The following is a 24,040-nucleotide window of genomic DNA, read 5'->3' as shown; positions in this document are numbered from 1 at the left end:
TAGTACAATTCTGTATTACCAAATGTTTTTAACAGAGGTCTTCAACCCTGCTTCTAGAGCTACCATACTGCAGAGTTCTGCAGAGTTCTGTAGAAGTCTGTAAAGCCTAATCAGAATAAAGAATGGTTGGGATATTCCCAGTAACACATCTTATCAGATTATTTTTTCTCTGACTGAATCTTTCTCACTTTGGAAGGAGTGACTGCTTCAAAATAATTGACAGGTAGCTGTGCATTAAAACAGTACCCTTGCAGACTAATCTTCCTTGAGACACAATAAATATACAGTGCACTTAATACCATCAACCCTACCATCAAAGGAAACACTAAAAATTACTTACCTGTGATGGAGAATGATTTCAGTTTTTTCTTTCTTGGGAATGTCCCAGACGAGGCACCCAGAGTTGTTTGATAAATTTATTAACAGACTATTTGTAGTCTTAATGCCATCACTCTTTGTTTTGTGATATGGTGAACCAGCCCCTGTGGTCAGAGCAGCAGTGGCAGCAGCAGCACAGGAAGACGGTTCATATTTATACAACTCAAAGTAACATAAAAGATGTTCCTGGCATCCAATCAAAGTACTCAAAAGTCAGACATTACCCTATATGGATATTAAGAAATGTAGTGATAAGATGTGCATGTGAGTGTGTGCTCAAAGTCTTGTTTTTGTTTGTGTGTGTGTGTGTGTGTGTGTGTGTGTAAGACTTGAAGAACTTCAGACACTTTGATCTTCTGAGATACAGACAATACGCACACAGTGTACTGACATTCCTTTCAACATCTCACTGAAAGAAAATGTGAAAAAAAAACCTTCTCACCTAACCACTTCCTTTCCTTTCACTCAGCTCACTCAGAATGCTCTATAGCAGGGGTGGTGAACTCCGGTCCTGGAGAGCCCTGCGGAGTTCAGCTCCAACCCTAATTAAAACTCACCTGCCTGTAGCTTTCTAGTAATTGTGCAGACCTTGATTAGTTTGTTCAGGTGCGTTTGATTAGGGTTGAAGCAAAACTCTGCAGGGCTGCGGCTCTCCAGGACCAACGTTCGCCACCCCTGGTCTATAGCATAACATAATGTTCTACATGAATGTAAGTGTTATTCACAGTCATGTTTGGTAATATTTGAATTACAATGGTACAATGGTTCCAATCTTACATGAAGTAGACTAAAAGATAATACAGATCATTTTCAATGTCTTTCATATTGAGTGTGTCCACACACTCCATACTATGTGTTTTTCTAAAGTTAGGTGTGCATCTTTTATTTAGATTTATCTTTGAGAATTTGACATCTCTGAATTTACTATGTAATACATAATACATATTTACCTGACTGACAGTAGACTGTTACATTTGATTTTATTCTGAAATTGTTTTCCAAAGTAGATTAATTTACAGCGATATCGTCAACTTGATTGTACAGATATTATTTGAACTGAACTGAGCTGAATTCAATGATGAACTGCCTTTAGCTGAAAATTGAGTGTTTACTATAGTCGTTTAGCATTACTGATCCTCTATTTTTCTATTTAATACTGTAAAGCTGCTTTGACACAATATGTATTATTAAAAACACTATATAAATTAAGGTGACTTGACTTTTGCTAATTGGTCTTTGATAGTCTGTTTAGTTTTTCCACCATCCCTGCTCATTGAAAGTGGTATGGAATGTTAAAATGCCAAAAATAGCTAAACTTTTAGCCAATAACTGTGTTAACTTTGATACAAAGATACCTTTGACACCTAAAACCTTGATATGATTTCTTTGCATTTGTGTTCTTCATTTTTGAGTTCTCCCTTGCAAATAGGAAAGCTTTGTGCCATATGTGTTGGACTCTTGGTCCATGTACATTAGAGTATTTACATGGAACAATTAAGACAAGCCTTGTAATTCTATATCGATCACGGTATTAGACTATACATTTGAGATGAGTATGTTGTACTTTATTTGCTTGCTGTTATTTCAAGGGAACTGTCCTCTTGAAAAACGGCCATAGCAGTTTTCATCAGAAGTATAAATCATAAATGATACTATTTTGACCTGGCCTCCATAGATAATGCAACTTCATAACAACTTAAAGTCAAGCAGTTAGTCAGAAATCTAGAATCTCACCTGATGTGCCTCACACTCCATCTAACCAGAGATCTAGTATGTACTTAACCCTGGATGCAGATTGCCACAATAGACACCTTCACTGAAGTGTCTCCAACTAAGTAAGCCAGAGGTGACAACGGCAAGGAATCAAAACTCCATCAGTGGCAGAATGGAGGAAAAAAACCTTTGGAGAAACCAATCTCAGTCAGGGGACCAGTTCTCCACTGGCCAAACGGACCAGCAGTTTATTCCATGTTGTGGTGAAGATGTGCAGAGGACTCATCTGGCTAGGTTAAAAAGATGGGTCTTTATTCTAGATTTAAACTGACAGAGTGTGTCTGCCTCCCGAACAATGTTAGGTAGACTGTTCCAGAGTTTGGGCGCTAATTAGGAAAAGGATCTGCCATCCGCAGTTAATTTTTAGGTGCTATCAATTGAGTTTTGAGAATGCAGTGGACATGAAGGACTATAATGTGATAAGAACTCGTACTGAGGTGCTAAACCATTCAGGTCTTTAGAAGTAATTAGCAAGATTTTAAAATCTGTACAATGTTTAATAAGGAAGCCAGTGCAGTGTTGACAGAACCAGGCTAATATGGTCATAGTTCCTGGTTCTAGTAAGAACTCTAGCTGCTGCATTTTGGACCAGTTAACCCTTTATTAAGCATGCTGAACAACCACCCAATAAAGCATTACAATAATCTAACCTTGAGGTCATAAACACATGAATTAACATTTCTGCATTTGACATTGGTCGTAATTTAGATATATTTTTAAGATGGAAAAAAATGTGGTTTTACAAATGCTAGAAATGTGGTTTCAAAGGAAAGATTGGCACCAAATAGCACACCTAGGTTCCTAATTGATGACGAGGAACCAACAGAGCAGCCTTCACATGTTAGATGGTGTTATAGGTTGTTAGGGTTTTGGTCTGATAATTAACACCTGTTTTTTCAGAATTTAGCAGTAAGAAATTACTAGTCATCCAGTTTTTTTTATATCGACTATGCATTCTGTTCGTTTTTCAAATTGGTATGTTTCACTGGGCCGCAAAGAAATCTGAGTATCTTCAGTGTCACGACCTCACCAGTCTAGGTTGGAAAGGCCAGTGACAAGAAAAATAAAATAAAATGTAGAATTTTGAGTACGACAACACCCCTTCTCCTGCCCCAGCTCACAATCACCATGAAATGGAGAATTTTCACAAGTTTCACAAAAAGTTTATTGTTACAAAAATCTAAGAATTGGAAGCATATGTCTTCGGAAGGGGATCAAGGCCAAAAAAACAAACAAAAGGAAAACTAACTAAAGGTTTAGAACTAAATTACCTGTCAAAACAAAATTCTCAAAAGAAATACAGGAGCAGCCTTTCCTGACTCCTTAACTAGCCAAAACCAGGAGAAAACAAAGTCCACACATTAAAAAAAAAAGGCAATCCCCAACCTACTTGTTTCAAAATGAACGAAAGATTATTTACAAATAACGAATAATCAAAACAAACGATGAATATTTACAAACGGAAATGTATTAGTTGCGAGTAACAGGGAAATGAATTATATTCAATATAGCCGCGTTGAAGCGAGAGCTCCGCAGCACAACTTACTCGCACAGAAATTCAACCGTGCTTCCACAACAACGTTATTCGCAAAACACTGTACAGTCAAATAAAAGAGTTGTCTGGGGCAGGAGTAATATCAGCATAACAATGAAAGGTAACACCGTGTTTCCTGATATCATCCACCAAGGTACTTGAGATACTCCATACTGCACTTGTGATCAATATGATACCTCTTCATTCACTGCCACAAATTGATGGTGGTCAGGTGGATAGGTACAACCCCAATTCCAGAGAAGTTAGGATATTTTGTAAAATGCAATAAAATCAAGAATCTGTGATTTGTTCATTCTCTTTAACTTTTATTTAATTGACAAAAGTACAAAGAAAAGATTTCCAAAGTTTTACTGACCAACGTAAATGTATTTTGTAAATATGAAAAAATTTTGATTTTGATGGCTGCAACACACTCCAAAAAAGTTGGGACAGAGGCATGTTTAACACTGTGTCACATCAATGATCCTTTTAATTACAAAGTTTAATTGTTTAGGAATTGAGGATACTAATTGTTAAAGTTCTGCAAGCAAAATGTTTGTCCAATATTGCTTGATACTAGACTTTAGATGCTCAGCAGTCTGTGATTGTTGTTGTCTGATTCCCCTTTTCATGATGAGCCACACATTTATAATAGGAGACAGATCCGCTGGTCAGTCCAGGCCATTCACTCTGTCTATGAATCTACGCTGTTGTAGCACATGCAAAATGAGAGCTGGCATTATCTTGATATAATAACCATGGACTTCCCATGAAAGATGTCATCTTGACGGCAGTATATGTCTCTGTACAATCCCAATATATGCTTCCATGTCAATAGCACATTCAGCTGAGGTTTCCTGTTTTGCCCTACATGTACTGTGATTTCTGTGGATTCACTGAATCTTTTCACAATATTATGTATGGTATTTGGTGAAATACCTAAATTCTTTGCAATTTTGTATTGCAAAATGTGATTTTTTTTTTTTTTTGGTTTGTTTGACACTTTTCTCACTTCTCTTTTTATTATTTGCGCATAGCAGTATAAAGAACAGACCATGAGGATTCACACATCGTCGCATCACACACCTGCAGTGCTTCTGTAAAAAGGAGAAAAACACGTGAAAGGAATCAAATAAATAGGGCTACATTAAATATTTTTCTCTTAAATAACAGATTAATAAAAGTAAAAAAAAAACTGTGCAACAAGTATAGGCCACTTTTCATTTTTTTTGTGACACTCTTAATGCATTTTATTTATATTCTTTATATCTTTATTTTATTAAATGTAACTGATCGCCTTGGCACCTCAGACACACACACACACATTTCAGTCAACCAAACATGTTACACTGCTTAATGTAAAAGGTCCGCTGTAAAATCAGCTTGCAGCACCGAAATAAAGATTTTTGTGCACATAAAGGTTGATGTTCTACGTGGATATTGGAACACAAGTGAATTACAAAGTTTTAAATTACAAAGAGCCCAATGCCATTCAGTTTCACTTTAATAAATTCATTTTAGCTTTATGTTTGTATTCTGTTTATAATGAATGCCATTATAGCCTAATTTTTGTTTTACTTTTTTTTGTTGTTGTTGTTGTTGTTGTTGTTGTTTTGTTTTTGTTTTTCATTTTTGACATAATGTACTAACCTAACAGAGTACAAAGTAAACCAAATTCAGTCAGATTCAGTCATTACAGTAAGAACAATGGTAATACACTATTCAATTTTGAGGAAATCCACAAATGGCTGCCATACAGTTTGAAATTGGCAATGAGATTTGGGCTCCAAGGAACGTATCCTCTCCAGTTGTGTGACATGAAACAATTCACCCAACCAAGTTTTGAAGCATGGAGAGTCTGAAGATTTCCAGTTTAAAAGTATTGCTTTTTTCACAAGAGTCATGCCCATCAGTAGAGGTTGTTGCTGGTAAATTGGAAGAGTGTTTAAAGTCTCAAAAATTCCAAGAATTGCAAGGTCTGGCCTAATCTCCTTTTAAAAAACCTTTGGGGAAAAAATCAGATATTGCAGTCCAAAAATTAAAGAATTTAGGACAAAAACAAAATGTGTGTGACAAGGAACCCTCATTTATTTTACATCTGGCGCAAACTGGGGAAATAGTATTGAATATTTTTACTTAATTTCATTCTGGAGTAGTACAATCTCTGAATTACTTTAAACTGAATCAACCTGTGCCTCGCATTTATTGAGCAGTCTTGAATCCCTCTGAGACTTTCATTCCAGGCTTCACTTCTTAATCAAATTTCTTAGCCCAGGCTTCTTTTATATACAGTCGTGGCCAAAAGTTTTGAGAATTATATAAACATTGGAAATTGGAAAAGTTGCTGCTTAAGTTTTTATAATAGCAATTTGCATATACTCTAGAATGTTATGAAGACTGATCAGATGAATTGCATAGTCCTTCTTTGCCATGAAAATTAACTTAATCCCGAAAAAAACTTTCCACTGCATTTTATTGCTGTCATTAAAGGACCTGCTGAGATCATTTCAGTAATCGTCTTGTTAACTCAGGTGAGAATGTTGACGAGCACAAGGCTGGAGATCATTATGTCAGGCTGATTGGGTTAGAATGGCAGACTTGACATGTTAAAAGGAGGGTGATGCTTGAAATCATTGTTCTTCCATTGTTAACCATGGTGACCTGCAAAGAAACGCGTGCAGCAATCATTGCGTTGCATAAAAATGGCTTCACAGGCAAGGATATTGTGGCTACTAAGATTGCACCTAAATCAACAATTTATAGGATCATCAAGAACTTCAAGGAAAGAGGTTCAATTCTTGTTAAGAAGGCTTCAGGGCATCTAAGAAGGTCCAGCAAGCGCCAGGATCGTCTCCTAAAGAGGATTCAGCTGCTGGATCGGAGTGCCACCAGTGCAGAGCTTGCTCAGAAATGGCAGCAGGCAGGTGTGAGCGCATCTGCACACACAGTGAGGCCAAGACTTTTGGAAGATGGCCTGGTGTTAAGAAGGGCAGCAAAGAAGCCACTTCTCTCCAAAAAAAACATCAGGGACAGATTGATCTTCTACAAAAAGTATGGCGAATGGACTGCTGAGGACTGGGGCAAAGTCATATTTTCTGATGAAGCCTCTTTCCGATTGTTTGGGGCATCTGGAAAAAGGCTTGTCTGGAGAAGAAAAGGTGAGCGCTACCATCAGTCCTGTGTCATGCCAACAGTTAAGCATCCTGAGACCATTCATGTGTTGGGTTGCTTCTCATCCAAGGGAGTGGGCTCACTCACATTTTTGCCCAAAAACACAGCCATGAATAAAGAATGGTACCAAAACACCCTCCAACAGCAACTTCTTCCAACAATCCAACAACAGTTTGGTGAAGAACAATGCATTTTCCAGCACGATGGAGCACCGTGCCATAAGGCAAAAGTGATAACTCCCCAGATCTTAATCCCATTGAGAACTTGTGGTCAATCCTCAAGAGGCGGGTGGACAAACAAAAACCCACTAATTCTGACAAACTCCAAGAAGTGATTATGAAAGAATGGGTTGCTATCAGTCAGGATTTGGCCCAGAAGTTGATTGAGAGCATGCCCAGTCGAATTGCAGAGGTCCTGAAAAAGAAGGGCCAACACTGCAAATACTGACTCTTTGCATAAATGTCATGTAATTGTCGATAAAAGCCTTTGAAACGTATGAAGTGCTTGTAATTATATTTCAGTACATCACAGAAACAACTGAAACAAAGATCTAAAAGCAGTTTAGCAGAAACTTTGTGAAAACTAATATTTGTGTCATTCTCAAAACTTTTGGCCACGACTGTAGTTTGTGCTCACAGGTAGTTGGAAAGCACTAACACAGCATGAAACCAGATGTCTAGAGCATGGATTTACCAGAAAACATTGCTCATATGATTTAGATTTTGGTTTGTCAATAAAACATCAAAATGACGTTTTGAGTATAATGTCTCACTTGCAAGTACCAAAAAAAAAAATCGGAGCCTAGGAGATTATATGTAGATTGCAACTGACTAAAAGATGAATATTTGCCATCTATATAGACCCAATAGACCTCAGACATTTGCTTTTTCATACAATAAAGCGTCTCAGGTTACGTATGTAACCCTGGTTCCCTGAGAAGGGAACGAGACACTGTGTCCTCTAGGGGTCGCTATGGGGAACGCCATCTCCGTGACCCGTGTCTGAAGCCTACATACAAAAACAACAACAGTGTTGCCCGGCGACAGCCTATGACATCACCGGTGCGTCATTACTGGTGCGACCACAGTATAAAAGGATGCCCGTAGAACATAACATTCGATTCTTCGTCAGAAGCTTACATCCGAAGCATGGCGATGAGACTAGAGGACGCAGTGTCTCGTTCCCTCCTCAGGGAGACTGCTGTGTACGCCCTGCCATTTAAACAAGATGTTACTCGAAGGGGTATAGATGGCAAGGAGAGAGTTTTAAGAGAAGATGTTTCACCCATTTGTCAAGACGACCCCGTGGTTTCACCTTTCTAGTCTGCTTCCATGGCAAGTCAAGCCTCGCCGTGGCACGATCCATAACCTCCAACACCTCATTGTACGCAGGACAAAAGATTAGAGAGGGCTCAGCCTCAGCCTTCTTGGGTAGGACCCAACAGAGCACTAGCCGCTGGATCAGATGATGTCAGGGAAATAACATCATCATCAGCCAGCAGCTCATCCTCGCCCTCAGCCGACGAGCATGAAAGGGAAAGTCCCTTTTTTAACTCATCGGCGAGATCCGCTTGCGATCCCCACAAGCTCATTCTCCTCTTTGCCTCAGCAGCGGAGGGCCCTGAACCGCGGGGAGCAGACGGCTGTCCCTCCTTCCTCGAAAAGAGAGACAGGCAAGAACAGAGCTTTTTCATGGGAAAAAGCTCACAATGCACGCAGATTACCCCCTCAAGGACATTGCGTGTGTGCTCTTCACCCAAACAATAGACGCAGATTGTGCGTGTCATCAGGTGTCAAGAAACAAGGACACGGATCCACGCACCTCTTAAACGTCTTACTAGTGCTTGCCATGATGAAAGGAGAGAGAAAGAAATCTTTCTTACCAGTTTAATGCACGCTCCAGACAAAGAGTCAGTGAAGACGAAGAAGAGAATGTCATGTTCTTTCGGCATCCTTTTATACTGCAGCGACGAGTCGCGCCAGAAGTGACGTCATAGGCTGTCGCCGGCCAACACTGTTGTTGTTTTTGTATGTAGGCTTCAGACACGGGTCACGGAGATGGCGTTCCCCATGGCGACCCCTAGAGGACGCAGTTCGGTCTAACTGAGAGGGTTTAAACGTGATTGTTCGCTATGGGTGTGAGAACAGATACGTCAGGTGGTGTAACATGTTTTCTTATTTGATTTAATATCCGTATTGAATTTTTAATTATTAAATTAGTCCCAATTTTTTTTTTGATGAAAGAGACACTTTAGTAAAACTGGGAGACAAGATATAGTTAGGGACAAAGTCTCAAACCCAAGCCATAATGGATCAGTCACTGAGGAAGTTTCACCAGGAATACCTCTCTGCCAGTAAGATAATGCCCTAGAATTTGCTGCCCAATAATAACATTTAAACACCAGGAACCCAAGGCCTCCCACCTGTGTGGGTTTCTGCAAGTGCATTTTTGCCATTCGGGGGGTCTTGTAAGCCCAAATAAATGGTATGATAATTAAATCTAAAAGCTTGAAAAAAGAAACTGGTATAAAGATAAGCAGGTTTTTGAAAAAGGTATAAGAATTGCAGTAAAGTGACCATTTTAATCACATTAATTTTCCCAATCATAGATAGTGGAAGGAGCTTCCACCGCTCTATATTTTCTTTTAATTTTTCAATCTTGGCTAAAAAATTTAATTTAAATATTAGCTTAGGGTTTTTTGGAACCACAGTGCCAAGGTATGTAAAATGGTCTTCCACTATTTTAAAAGGCAAGACACCAACCTGGCTGGAGTTTGTGTGTCTAGCAAGTGTTATGTTTTGTTTACTAGTATATTAACATGCATATAAATATGTCATTGTTTGCAATTATAAGGTTAAAGGGTGTTTTTACAGTAAGATCAGTTTCAGCTTCATGAGTTTACTTCCTCTTTTTGGCGGGGTTACTATTTTCCATGTCGTAAACTCTAGGGGCAAGGCTTCTGAACCAGGGTGTTTTTAGGGTTGTGATATTCAAATGACGATTGTTTTCTGCCGGCACATTTTTCAACGTATGATCTTCCGTATGACCGGATTGGCAACAAAGACATGTTTCATGAATCACACATGAACTCAATGAAATGACTTTTGTGGATGAAAGGAGGCAATCAGTTTATCACACTCAACATTTTTGGGTTGTAAATTATTCATCATTCAGATGGATATGATCATCTTCATATAAATAAATTTTCATGAAGACTTACTTTGAAGTTCTACAGAAGACAATAGTGTCATTATTTAGCTTGAGTCAGTTCAAGTCAACTTGAGTTCATGTTGATTCATTTCAGTTCAACAGTTTTGATGTTAAATTTATGAATGGATAACCAAACACATTTCCATTTACACCTTTATTTAACGTGACCATCTTAGAACAGCGGCATATGATTTTTACACATGGCTTTTAATTTGGTAAAGGGTAGTCTGATTGTGATTTTTTTTTTTTTTATTAATTACAATTTTAATGCCATGTGTAAACTGGATGTGATCTGCAGTAAGGCACAGAATGCACTTGAAAGAATTTGAATCTGATCTTTATTCAGAATTGGCCATTTTAAGACATTTTAAGACAAACAAGACAGTGTTGTTTCCTTTTTATCATAAAATAAGACACATCTGTTAATATCAGTGAAAGTGACAAAATAATTAATACTCAGAAACTCTCAGACCTGTACTGCATGTAATTAACAGCAGAATTTAAAATGGATTAATTTCAAATGACTCATTCACTGCAGTTTTTAACACATTTTGTCAGTAATAAGCATTTTGTGTACATTTAGCAACTAATCATTATTGCTAATAAAAATTAGATTAAAAAGATCCTATTGAAGTTTCAAATGAATATGTAAAAACAATTGCTACCAAAAGCAAAAATTCAGATCTCCACATTAAGTGATTAGTTTCATTTAATGATTAGTAAAATGTTTTTTTTATGTTATATATTAGATAGTCCGAACTTTTTTAAAAGCTACATAACTTTTATAACCTAACCCTATAACAGTCTAGCATTTACTTTAGATGTGTTATTGAACTCAAATATTATTCATAAAGACTTAAATTAAAGAACAAAAAGAATCATTTATTTTTTTTTACTCGTTATTCATTAATTCATTATGCTTGTTCAGAAGTTTTTGTCCAAACTCTCAATAGCATCCTGTTTTGAGTGGTTTCTCCATTCATCTGGAATCGCACCTTGATACTGAAATATTTTATGGTAATGATTTTCCAGCTCTTTCTGGAATCTGCAGACAAACCACTTTCAGTATGACAGCTCAGTGAGGTCAGGGGTGATGCTTTATTCAGCATAAACACCTCCTGCTGATTTGTAATCTTTATATGGAATGGTTCTTCTAGATTCACAAGTTGGGTAAAAACTCTTAGTACTTGCCACTAGAGATGTGCAAAAAACCTGCACATAGATATTGTGTTCCTCTATAATGCCACCCATTCAGTCCTTCAGGTCGATGGAAAGAAACATGATCATGGTCTTCTGCTGTGTTGGTGCAGATGGCTTTACAGAACGGACACTGAACCCAACAGCACTGACAAAGGTGTTCATTTAGAATTTGATCGGGTCTGTCCTTATATTCCAGCTTCTGTAGAAAATATCCTGTACTAAATTCCTTGCTTATGTTAGATATTACAGTGGTAAGTTCTTTTCCTATTACCTCTCCTAGGAGTTTTACATCTACATCATCACGACTCACTCCTTCACGGTTCTTTTCAGAGAATATCAGCACATCTGATAAATTCAGTGTGAAAATCTTCAACCACAGATCAGCATCTCCACTGTTTTCATCAACCCATTCAGATGCTCTCTGCACAGCTTCTTTGATCTGATTCTCCTTCTGTCTTAAATCATCTTTCATCTTGGGCAGAACACTGATGTTGAACTTAGTAGTGATGTATTGACTGACTTCATTTCTGATGAAACTCTTGAAGTGTTCTTTGGGATTATGAATGTAGGTTATGTATGTCTCAAAATCCTCCTTTTCTGCCAGTGTCTTCAGGATGTGTTTCTCCAGATTAGATCTGTTTCCATTCAGTGATTCACAGTTTGATCTCAGTTCATCTGCCAAATCCTGGGCAGTTTTTTTGTAGACACTCTGCTGAATGGGTTCTTTAAGTTTGTTACAGATGATCTCACCTATAATGGTTGCTGATGTTGCTCCCTGACAGTATTTCTGGAAAATTCTGTAATATTCTTCTCTTTTTATTGAAATGTAGAACTGGATCATTGGCTTTCCTGAAAATGTTGTGTTGTTCCATGAATGTATTTTGTACTTTGTTGATTACGGCAAGTACCAAATCACTGGAGAAGTGTTTCTTGAACGTATATTTCATTTTGTGTTTTTCTTCATGTTCTGCTATTTTTGTTGTGATGAAACCACTGAGTTCTTGAATGTAACTTTTATTGTAGCCCATCTTTGCTATGTTATATGACATGATAATTTTATTTACCTGCAAAGCTACATCTGTAATTAGTTTGCTGATTTGGACATCATACTCTTTAGAAGAACCAAAAAAGTGAAATATTTTTAGCTTTATTAAGCTGTATATACTCTGAATAGCTTGACACATTAAAAATATTAAAACATTAAAAATCTCACTCATACAATGATTCCAAAATGAATCAAACTCTCTTTGCAGGATTTTATCATCTTTTGCTTTGTTTTTGAGAGTTAAAGCAAGATCTTTGGCCTTCTCAAGGAGAGTGTTTTCATTTTGTGTCCTCTGAGCATCAATCTCTTTCTTCAGGACTCGCTGCTGAAGCACCACATTCAGTTTCCTCTGTGTTTCCATGATAATGTTTTCCTGTATGTGTGAGACTTTTATTTTAAAAGATGTTTTCCACTGAATCAGTATACTGGCATTGGTGTCTTTCTCAAAGAATTCTGACATAGATTTTTTCACTTCTGTATATTTTATATTTAGTTTTCCATGAAGATCTGTTTTCTCAAACACATTCATTGCTCCATTTTCTATTTGGTTCTGTAATTTGTTTTCAATTTCAGTTCCATTCCCCATCTCAGTGAGAGCTAAACCATTCTCAGGAAGAAGGCAAATCAGTGGCTTTGGATCCTTGTAGAGGTTTTGGATTTTTGTCATTCTTATATCATTCCTGTTGAGCTCCGATAAAAAGGCAACATTGACTGAGGCCATTTCAGTCATTATATCCAGCTGTTTCTCATGCTCTCCTGCATCACTGTGTAGATTACAGAAGGCAACACAGTTGGTAAATTTATCATCATTTTTCCCAGAAGGGCAGAACCAGGCGATCTCCACCACTCCATTCATCAGGACTCTGGTTCTGCTGCTTCCTGGGCAGTTCCTGTGGAAGAACGTGTTGTGTTTGTCATTGATCAGACTGTTGATCAGCTGAGACTTGGATGAGGACACAGACCCAAACCTAGATTTATTTCAGCAAATGTATAATATTCTAGTGCTTAGTATGTCCTCCAGAACTTTAAGTATACTGCTCTAACTCTTCTTGGCACTGAGTGCACAAGTTCATGACAAATTTCCACATCTGTCTTGTTTAACTCCTGGAGCATGGCCTCCTTAAATGCCCTGGTCTTTAATGGGGAGTTTCACTCAGCTCGTCTCTACAGAATCCCCCACAGCTGCTCAAGAATGTTAAGACTGAGTGAAATACACATCCACTGAAGGATTTTTACCTTCAGCAGCACCCGTAGCAGTTTCAGTTTTCTGTATTACATCACACAGTGGTGTGTGAATTCATGACAGCATTGTTAAAGCACAAATTGCTCACACCTTCAGCACTCATGCATCCCTATAGAAGAGCTTTACTACCACTGAACGTCACTGTAGGCACCAGGCACTTCTCACTGTACTCCTCCTCTAGCAACACCAGAACATTTTGGATGCTTTTGGATCCGAAATGATTGACTTGTTCTCTTGAGACCAGAGTATGGATTCCCAGAAGTCTATATTTTGTAAGGGCTTTGGAAGAGGTTAAATTAATTTATTGTGCTTTGGCTACAAAAGGTAATTCTAGTGGTGACAATAACCATGCCTGTCACTTCTGCAGGCTGTGTTGTACTCTGTGAGATAAAGTGACACTTTTTTCATAGCTTTTGCCATCAGCCTCTTAAGCCTTTTACACACATATCTTTAAACAATTCTGCAAGAAAGACTGAGGAAATATTCCACAATCAAGGTGTGCAAAGCTAGTACAGATATATTAAAAAAACTGATTTACAAGCAAAGGTGGCTTTACAAAGTATTAAATCAAGGGACTGATGACTTTTCCAACCCTGTTACTGTTTTTTTTTTTTTTTTTTTAATTTGCAGAACTGTTGTTTTTTTTTTTTATCATACATTGGTTTGATGATGTAAGTCCGAAATTGTAAATAAATCTGGAAAAGTTATTTGGAATGGGGTTTGATTTCAGACAAATAGTAACTGTTTCAAAGGGTTATGATGTTTTTTTTTTTTTTATAGGCACTCTATACTGTGTATATATTAAGAGCTATAGCTGTGCAACTATTTATACTTTTTTCCCGTAAACAATGGATGTACTCCACTTAGTTTCTCTCATAGCTGATTTATATACTGAGAATCAAACATTTTTGTATAATTCAACAAAAAAACTTTGGAATGACCACTATTTTAATTTTTTTAAGGGAACACATGCACTGCTTAAATAACACCCATTTCTTGTGAGTCTCTAATGTCTTGGAAGTCTCAAATGAGCTGATGATCTAAATCAGGTGTGGTTACTTTACACTTAATACAGCGCTTACCTTCAGTCTTTCTTTTTTGTCTTCTAGGGTTGTGTTGTCCATGTTTTGTTCAACAAATGTGGTTTTATCTTCTGAGAAAAAAGAAACAGTTTTTATTCTAAATAATCATTCCACAGAGTGGAAAAGTTAGTTTGTAACCAGACTAAGATTTTATCTGCCAATTATTACAGTTTTTTTCGATTGCTTAGGCACGATTTTAAAAACAAGGCTCATTTTGTCAAAACCCTACACACAATTCACACATCTACACACACAAGTAGCAGAACATCTCAGATCTTTTGCAAAATTAAACACTTAATTCAAAACTGTACAATAATTTACCAAAAGCCCATTTTGGTACCATATGGCACACACATGGTTCATACAGTCGGATTCTGTTTGAACCACTTACACACTGCTGTGCTCAATCTTAAACACTTGTAACATTTCTACCTTTCTAATGATACAGTCTGGGTTTGATTTTTTTTGTTTTTTTTTTTCTCTCTCTTTTTTGAGATATTGTTAAAGAACATGAATATATTGACCAAACACAACACACGAGACAAGTACTGCACCTTGATGAAAATATTTATTTCTTTTCATGTACTCATTTGAACGAAACATTCCTAACAAAACATTTTTCCAGTTTCCATACGGTATTACTGAACATACCATTGTACTGTAAGCTTACAATAATACTGTAACAAATTACATATCCAGTTCAGTACAGAACCAAAATAAAAAAATAAAAACCTAAACATCTCTCCGCCTAGCTGGATCTGGCCACAGGGCCTCGTCAACATCACAGGCTATATTTTCATTTGCAAGGCAACGTGGAAAGAATCTTTTGGAGTGACAAATCCACCCTTGTATGGATGCTGCTTCAATTTGATCACATGCTTCCTACATAGCTTGAATGAGGGCCATCTGGACATAGTGCCGGAGATCATAAACCTTTCACCACCATGCCGAAAAGAACTCCTCAGTGGGGTTTAGGAAAGGGGAGTATGGTGGAAGGTATTGAACTGTAAATTGTGGGTGTTGATGAAACCAGTTTTGTACCAGAGCGGAACGATGGAAAGCTACATTGTCCCAGACGACAATGTATTGCATCTGGTCTCTTTGGTTTGCTGCTGTGATAATATTGTGTAATCTGTCTAAAAATGTAAGAATGAGGTCAGTGTTGTAAGGACCCAAGTTGGCATGGCGGTGGAGGACCCCATTCTGTGTAATGGCAGCACAAAGGGTAATGTTACCCCCATGTTGCCCTGGTACATTGACAATAGCCCTGTGGCCAATGATGTTTCTTCCCCTTCTTCTCACTGTTGTCAGGTTAAATCCAGCCTCATCAATGTATATAAACTCATGCGGGACTTCTTCCACATCCATTTGCAAAACTCTCTGAAATACAGCAAAATATCACATTGCGTAATCAATATACTGTAGGTCTGCTATACAGTAAAATTACATGTACTGTAAAAAGGTTATGTGTGCAGTACACAATGCTACAGTCAGTGAACAAAACATACCACCACATATTCACGCCGCAGGACTTTCACCCTGTCTGAATTTCTTTCAAATGGCACTTTATCAGTGTTGGGAAGGTTACTTTGGAAATGTAATAGGTTACAGATTACAAGTTACTTGATTTAAAATGTAATAAGTAGTGTAACGGTTCAATTACTTTATAAAAGTAATGTAACTTATTTTAATTACTTTTCTAAATTTCTAGTATTTTCAACTGTTAATCATTTTGAAACATTTAGACTAGGCAGAGTTAATCTTACAGTAACACTTAACACTGATTACTGTCAGACTTTCAAAATCCTTTATCACTTGAATTAAGATTATAATAAGTAAGGGATAATATACATCTTTATTTTGCGATAACAACTGGCTGAATGGACATTATCTAACTTATTACACAGCTGCTTGATAGATTATTTAGATGTTTTGTGTCAAAATTATTAGACACTAAACACTGATCTGAGTTGAAATATTTGAACGCAAAGCTTCCATGAAGAAATCAGTTGCTAGCAAACGGCAAGTTCAAACTAGACATTTTAGGGACACAGTGCAGTCAGACCAGTTTTCTTACACAACATTTCACCACATAAATAACTAAGTAGTAGTACTAGTTTGTTAGTTATCTTATAATCCATTACAGTGTACAAAAAAAAAAAAAAAAAAAAAAAAAAAATGGCAGCAGCTGCGTTTGTATGAAACAATAGAGCAAGTCCACAATACCAGGATGACAGAATTAAGAAATTGTACACATAATATTGAATTTTAATATTGAATATTGAAGCTTTAATATTTTATTAGCTAACCAAACGCAAAGCTTCCGCCAAGAAAAATGATCAAGCACCGACTTAAGTTGCCCCGAATGAGTCTGAGCTGTGTAATAATTTAATTTAAAGCACAGCCACCACAAATTCAGACTTTTTATTTACTTATTTATTTATTTATTTTATTACTTTTTTTTTACTTTGGGCTTTTTATGCCTTTTATTGTGATAGGACAGTAAAGAGATGACAGAAAAGAGCTGGTAGGAGAAAGGGGAGCAGGATCGGCAAAGGACCTCAAGACGGGAATCGAACTCAGGTCACAATGAGCACAGTTGCGCTATATGTCATAAAAAGATCATAACATTGAAATCAAATGTTTGCATAGTTATGACAGAAAACACTAGCATCTAACAATGCCTTGAAAAAAAACAATCTTAAAAAATAAAGTTTATGCATAAACCCACATAGGAAATAAAACAGTTATGGAATAAGCATGTGTCCTATTCTGTGTCCTAAACTCCTGAAACACTGGTGTCTCATTTTAGAGCAGTCAATGCAATTTATAAAAGAAGTCAATTAAATCTGTATGTGTGTGTGTTTGTTTGTGAAAAAATTCAGATGTAATCCCCTTTGTAATCACTGACATTTTTCAAAAGTAGCTGTAATTTACATATTTTTTCTCAGTAACTGTAACTAATTACAATTACATTTATTTTGTAATTAAATTACGTAATTCCGTTACATGTAACTAGTTACTCCCCAACACTGCACTTTATACAGTTGTTTCATCACAACTTGATGTTTTTTAAGGATACGGCCTATTGTTGACAGAGAGACCTGTTGGACATTATTGAAAATTTGGTGATCATTGACAATATGGGCTTGAATTTCTCGAAGTCTGATTGCATTATTGGCCAAAACGAGGTTTATGATCTCTCTCTCTTGCTCCTGTGTGAATATAGGGCCCCTCCCTCCTTGGTGTTCTCGACATTCAATCATATGTTGGCCAAACAAAATACATTTAGCTTACTGTAAAATGATACATGAATACATACCAAAACGGTTGATACATGCAGTAAGCTATGGATTTTCTGTTGACAGAAGATAAGTTTCTCACCTGTGCTCTTGACGAAATGTCTGAACTACTGATGCCACTGTGTACCTGCTTAGGTTAGGCTGTACTCTCAGTCCAGCCTCCCTCAGTGTTAGTCCGTGGTTTATTATATGGTCCACAATTGTAGCACTTGGAGGAAAGCCAGACATGCTCTCCTCCAGGTGAGGTCACCCACCAAGGCCCAGGTCGATCGCCACCGGTCAAAGCCTCCCGTCTACATCGTTGGTCAAAATGTGTGGCTTTCATCCAAGAATATTCCTCTCCGCACCGTTTGTAACAAACTTGCTCCTAAATTCATTGGCCCGTTCACTGTCACCAAGATTATTAGCCCGGTAGCAGTTCGCCTCAAACTTCCTCCAGCGTAGAGGAGAATTCATCCCGTCTTTCATGTTTCCAAATTGAAGCCAGTTTTTCATTCTACCTTGTTCTCTCCAGTGTTTCTTGTTCTAGGGATTACTGCTTTGCCGTGTGGATATTCTATCACTTGAGGATTGCTCTGCCACTGTGGATTTAGCCGTACCACTTGTGGATTGCTCATTCAGCGACGGATCGTTTTCACCCGCCTGTTGCTTTCTCCGTGCTGTTGGGACTGTGGTGTGCAGCTTTACTACTTTTACCATTTGCCTTGCTTTATCTGCCCTGCACGATCTTCAATAAACTTTGTTACACTTGCTATTGGATTTCGAGTCGAGTTTGTGACAAATATACTATCTAAAACTGAATGAGTCATCATTACTTTATAGAATGTACAATAGAAAAAGATAGGGTCCTTTATGCAGAAATTCGATTGGATCATTGATTGCAATTGCTTTCCAGTGGGTCGGGGGTTGGATGTGGATGGTGCCCCATGATAGCTGATGCCAGTGATCAACAGAAATTTCAACATACGTGGCCTTTGGTTACTATGCAAGCTTGTTTCCGTCATAGAAAAAACAAAGAAAATACGATAATTGTGACCACTTTTATCTCACAATTCTGATGTATATTCTTAGAATTCCAAGTTTACATCTTGCAATTCAGACTTTATCAGAATTGTGAGATAAAAAAAAGTCACAATTACCCTGTACCCTTTATATTCCATGGCAGACATACGCTTTCGTAGGTTCCACATGTGTAAGGGGAAAAAAACAAACAAGGAGGCAAGACAGGAAATGAAAGATCGAGGAAAGGTCCCTGTGTAGCGTGGCGGAGAGCTCGAACACGGATGTACACGAACAAGCAGGTTAACCACGCAGTTTATCTGAGAACGCTCCGACAAAGGAGTTGAGATTCCCACCAGGAAATCCGCGTTCTCACACGCACACAGACAAACACACAAAAGCTCCGGAGAGCGGTACTCACGTGAGTAGAGACGATGGGTGAAAAGACGACCTTCAAAAGAGTCCCACATGAACTCAATGTCTGGTGCCAAACCAACCTTTACTTCCTGTTTATATAGCCACGGAGATTACTTCCGGGACCTCGTGACCTCACGTGATCTGGTGTGTGTGACACAAACATAAAAATGCACAGTCCAGCACACATTCTTACTCCTCTCCCCTACCTTTTCTTCTCCCCTTCTGATCCAACTACTCCTCTACCTCCTACAACTATTTCTCTCCCTCTCCCAGACATTATTTTTCTCTCCTTGATTCTTTGTGTTGTTCTGCATCCACAAAACCAATTCAAAGAGGTCTTTTTATGTTGATGTGATGGAAAGAGCTTCAATACCTGTTTATTCCTCCAAATGAGAATGTAATCAGCTATTTCTAAATATTTCAATACTTTTGAGCTGCTGTTGTTGCAGAAATAGAAGCTTTATACTGTATTTAAGGTTTGGAACATTAGATCTTCATTTCTGACATGCTGTGTTTAAGCATTTGCAAATAAGACTAAAAAGATCCATGATTTTGGTTTTGGGTAAGCTTGTATGAAAAGAAAACGTAAGCATTTTAGAAACATGATACTTGATTGCATATTGTGTGAAAACAACACAAATTGTGTTAATGGTATGGTCACAACAGACGGATGTTGTGCTAATTGTGTTTACAGTTTTGAAAATGTAACTAGAGATTGGACAAAAGGATGTTTGAATCCAGAGGCTGGCGACGAGGTTGCTAGTGGGTGTTCTCACTACTGGTTGCCTTGACAGCGAATCACGTTTCTTGCCGCTAAATTCAAACATTTTGGATGCAAAAAACTAAATATAATATAAATACAAATTAAATCTGTACATACAAAAAAAAAACGAATGAGAAGCAGAGCCTACTTTTTTCATTGAGTATGTTTTTCTATGGCTGAAAGAGGAGAACGATCACATGAGCTCTACCATCTTCTTTCCTATTGGCTGTCGCTCCCGAAAGTCGGGATTCTCAACTTTGTCGCGTCGCTGGACACGCCCCATCCGGTCGCCAACGGTCGCTGTAGCTCGATGTCGCGCTTGTCGCTGGAAATCGCCAGCTCTCCATTGAAATGAATGGGATCGCGTCGCTTTGTCGCTGCGTGTCGCGTGTAGTGTGAACAGGGCTTAACTGATCCATCTGTTAATACAAGTTGTTACAAACTACCTTGCCATCGAGTTGTAAAATAATTTGTTAATAAATCATTCTTGTTAAAATGTTTATTTAAACCACCTAAATTTATTTGTATACATTTTAACTCAAAACAGCAAATAAAATGTAGAAACAAAATAGAAGTACATAAAACTAATTATTTTTATACATGAATGTAGAACAAAAATGTGCATGATGTTTTAACATGCTCAAGAACCTGCTCATTCAAGCAATTCTAAATTCTACCATTCAACATTCATAGTTGTTAATTAGTGATATTTTCAACTAAAAAGTAAATATGCTCAATGTAGTTATTTTAATACATTCTAAATTGTTATTTGTAAATATATTAATAAATAAATGCAAACTTTCTAGCTTTCCCAATCTCATTTGCGTAAAAAGTTGTAGTGACAAATCTGCATTTTGGGCAGTCACATAAAGGTGATGATACGAAGGAGGACACTCCGTTGTAGCGGCTAAGGGTTTTACATTTATATGAGGAAGAGAACTATTTGCATATTTGCATCCAAATATTAATTTATACAGAACAAACCTAGACATAGACTTCAAATAAAAACGCTTAATTGGCAATTTTCAGTAAGATTTAGTAATATAAAGTGTTTGTGTGCCTGCTTTTGTACATTTTTCTTAAATTATGTCTTAACAGTGGGCAATTCACTTCTTTATTTGAACTTCCTTTCTCAAACATAAGTGTTTTCGTCTTTATTTTATTTGTCCTTTATCCATAATACAAAGAAAGAAAGAGAAAAATGTGGGCTAAATGTAAGAAGGCTGATATAAAAAAATATATATATATATAGATGTGTATATTTATCTGAAAGATCATGACTGTGACTTATGCATTGAAAAGAATCAACTTTCTACACATCAGCCCTTCACAAAGGTTTCAGATTAGATGATTAGATTAAATTAAATGTTTGTCATAGTGCAGAGTACAAGTATAGAATATATGTTGATTTGTATACAATAAACATTTATGAGGGACAGGTGCAAAGCTCAGTGGAGTTGTCCTTGAAAGACACTGCAAGGTGCAATCTAAATATACATTAATATAGTGCAGTGTGGATACAGTACAGTAGGGTGTAAGTGAGAAGTACAAGTTATAATATATATAAGTTGAGGAGTAACTAGTTACATGAAACTTAATTACGTTTATTAAATAACTGTTTTATTTCTTATTTGGGTTTATGTGTAGGCCTATGCTATGATTTGATTTCAAAAACTGTATTGTAAAGCCTATCTATGACACAGAATAAATGTTTCTACCTCAATAATCCTTGTCATTCTCATTTATTAACATCTCAACAAAAGGTCTGAAACAAATACATAAATAGGTTTTTGGTCGCAAGTTGAAACTAAAAGGGTTCAGTAACCCTAAATATATCATGTGTAATCATGCAATACTTTACATTCGACTTAAAGGGTAATTCAAAACAAAGGCACTAAACAGAGCCAGAAACACACCCTCATTATTGTGCCATAACATTCAAGATCATTTTAAAACACAATGTCAGAGTAAAAAGAGGTGCTTAAGTCTGATGGCTGTGCTTTAAAATTAATTAATTTTTATAATTTTAATTCAAGTGATGAAGGATTTTGACAGTAATCAGTGTGGAGTGCTACTGTAAGGTTAACCCTGCCTGCTTCAAATGTTTGGAAATTATTAATAGTTGAAAACATTAGAAGTAATCAAAAATTAATCAAATGTAATCAGTTACATTACTTTAATCAGGTAATTAAAATAGTTACACTACTTATTGCATTTTAAAAAAGGTTACAGATTACAAGTTACTCTATTACAGATGGAATCACTATAAAAGCAGAACTGAAATCAACGAATAGGATTCTGATATAAGTGTTGCTTTTATCCAGGTGATTCAGGACAGTGTGGAGAGCTGAGGCAATGGTGTTCTTAGTTGATCTGTTAGAGACTGAAATGGGTACAGTGTTCTCTGTTGTTGTATTTATTCTCAATCCGCAGTTTGTAATTGTGTTCAGCAGCTTTAATTCCCCTCGATGAACTGTAGGCTTTCTCTGTCACCATATTTGAAAGCTGCGTCACATGCCTTTAGCGTGATTCTAACTTCCTTGTTCATCCAAGGTTTCTGAAAAAGGAATGTTTTAATTATTTTATGGGATCGGTGGATACTTCATTGACACCTGTTGATGTGGTGTGAAACAGAGCTGGTGTAAGAAGGACCAAAAAATGTTTTGATAAAATTTAGGGAGTGCTGTCCTCAGATTGAAATAACCAGCAATGATGATAACTCTGTCTGGATGCTCCGTCTGCAGCTTACTAAGAAGAGAGCAGAAGAGAGCTCTTTCTTAGCTAGTTTAGCATTTGCATCCGAGGGAATATACCCTTCAGCGATTATGATAGATGAGAAATCATGGGCCAGATAAAACGGTCTGCACTTGATGAAAAGATATTCAAGATCAGCAGAACAGTGGGATTTAGTAGTAATAACAGCATCTGTGCCCCAAATTGTGTTTACACAGATGCAAATGCCTCCACCTTTGCTATTACCAGAGACCACAGACATTTTGTCATCTCTGTAGATGTAGCGCCCCTTCTAGCTCATTTGCACCGTTTGGAACTGTACTATTATGCATCATCCAAATCCAGCAGTAAATATTTAATTTATAATGTCACTGTTAGAATTTAATATCTAACTTGATTAACTGCCGAGATTCGATTTTAGTTGAGCGATGGAGCATGGACCATTGAAATGACCACACTCAGAAAAGGTGTAATTCACTCAAAGGCATTTTATTAAAGAAAAGACACTAATATTTATATGGTAAAATAGAGAAGTGAAAGATCCACATCACTCCCTTCAGGAAACACACCAGTACATCATGTCTTATGATTCTCTAGGCTAGACTTATGTCATGTCTGCTTTTCAGGTTAGTATGAGAGGGGCACAGGAGGTCAGGATTTTTACAATCTCACAGTCACTAAAAAGGTATTTTAGAAAAACACATGCCTAAAAAAAAAAGTGATGATATGAAGCAGGATGCTCCGTTGTAACGGCTAAGGGTTTTATATTTATATGAGGAAGAGAACTATTTGCATATTTGCATCCAAATATTAATTAACACAGAACAAAACCTAGACATAGACTTCAAATAAAAACTGCTTAATTGGCAATTTTCAGTAAGATTTACTAATATGAAATGTTTGTGTGCCTGCTTTTTTACATTTTTCTTAAATTATGTCTTAACAGTGGGCAATTCACTTCTTTATTTGAACTTCCTTTCTCAAACGTAAGTGTGTTTTCGTCTTTATTTTATTTGTCCTTTATCCATAATACAAAGAAAGAAAGAAGAAAAATGCGGGCTAAATGTAAGAAGGCTGATATAAAAAAAAATGTATATAGATGTGTATATTTATCTGAAAGATCATGACTATGGCTTATGCATTTAAAAGAATCAACTTTCTACACATCAGCCCTTCACAAAGGTTTCAGA

The sequence above is a fragment of the Labeo rohita genome, chromosome 2, assembly GCF_022985175.1.
Source record: "Labeo rohita strain BAU-BD-2019 chromosome 2, IGBB_LRoh.1.0, whole genome shotgun sequence".
In the NCBI taxonomy this organism is placed as follows: domain Eukaryota; kingdom Metazoa; phylum Chordata; class Actinopteri; order Cypriniformes; family Cyprinidae; genus Labeo; species Labeo rohita.
This window is presented reverse-complemented; position numbering follows the sequence as displayed.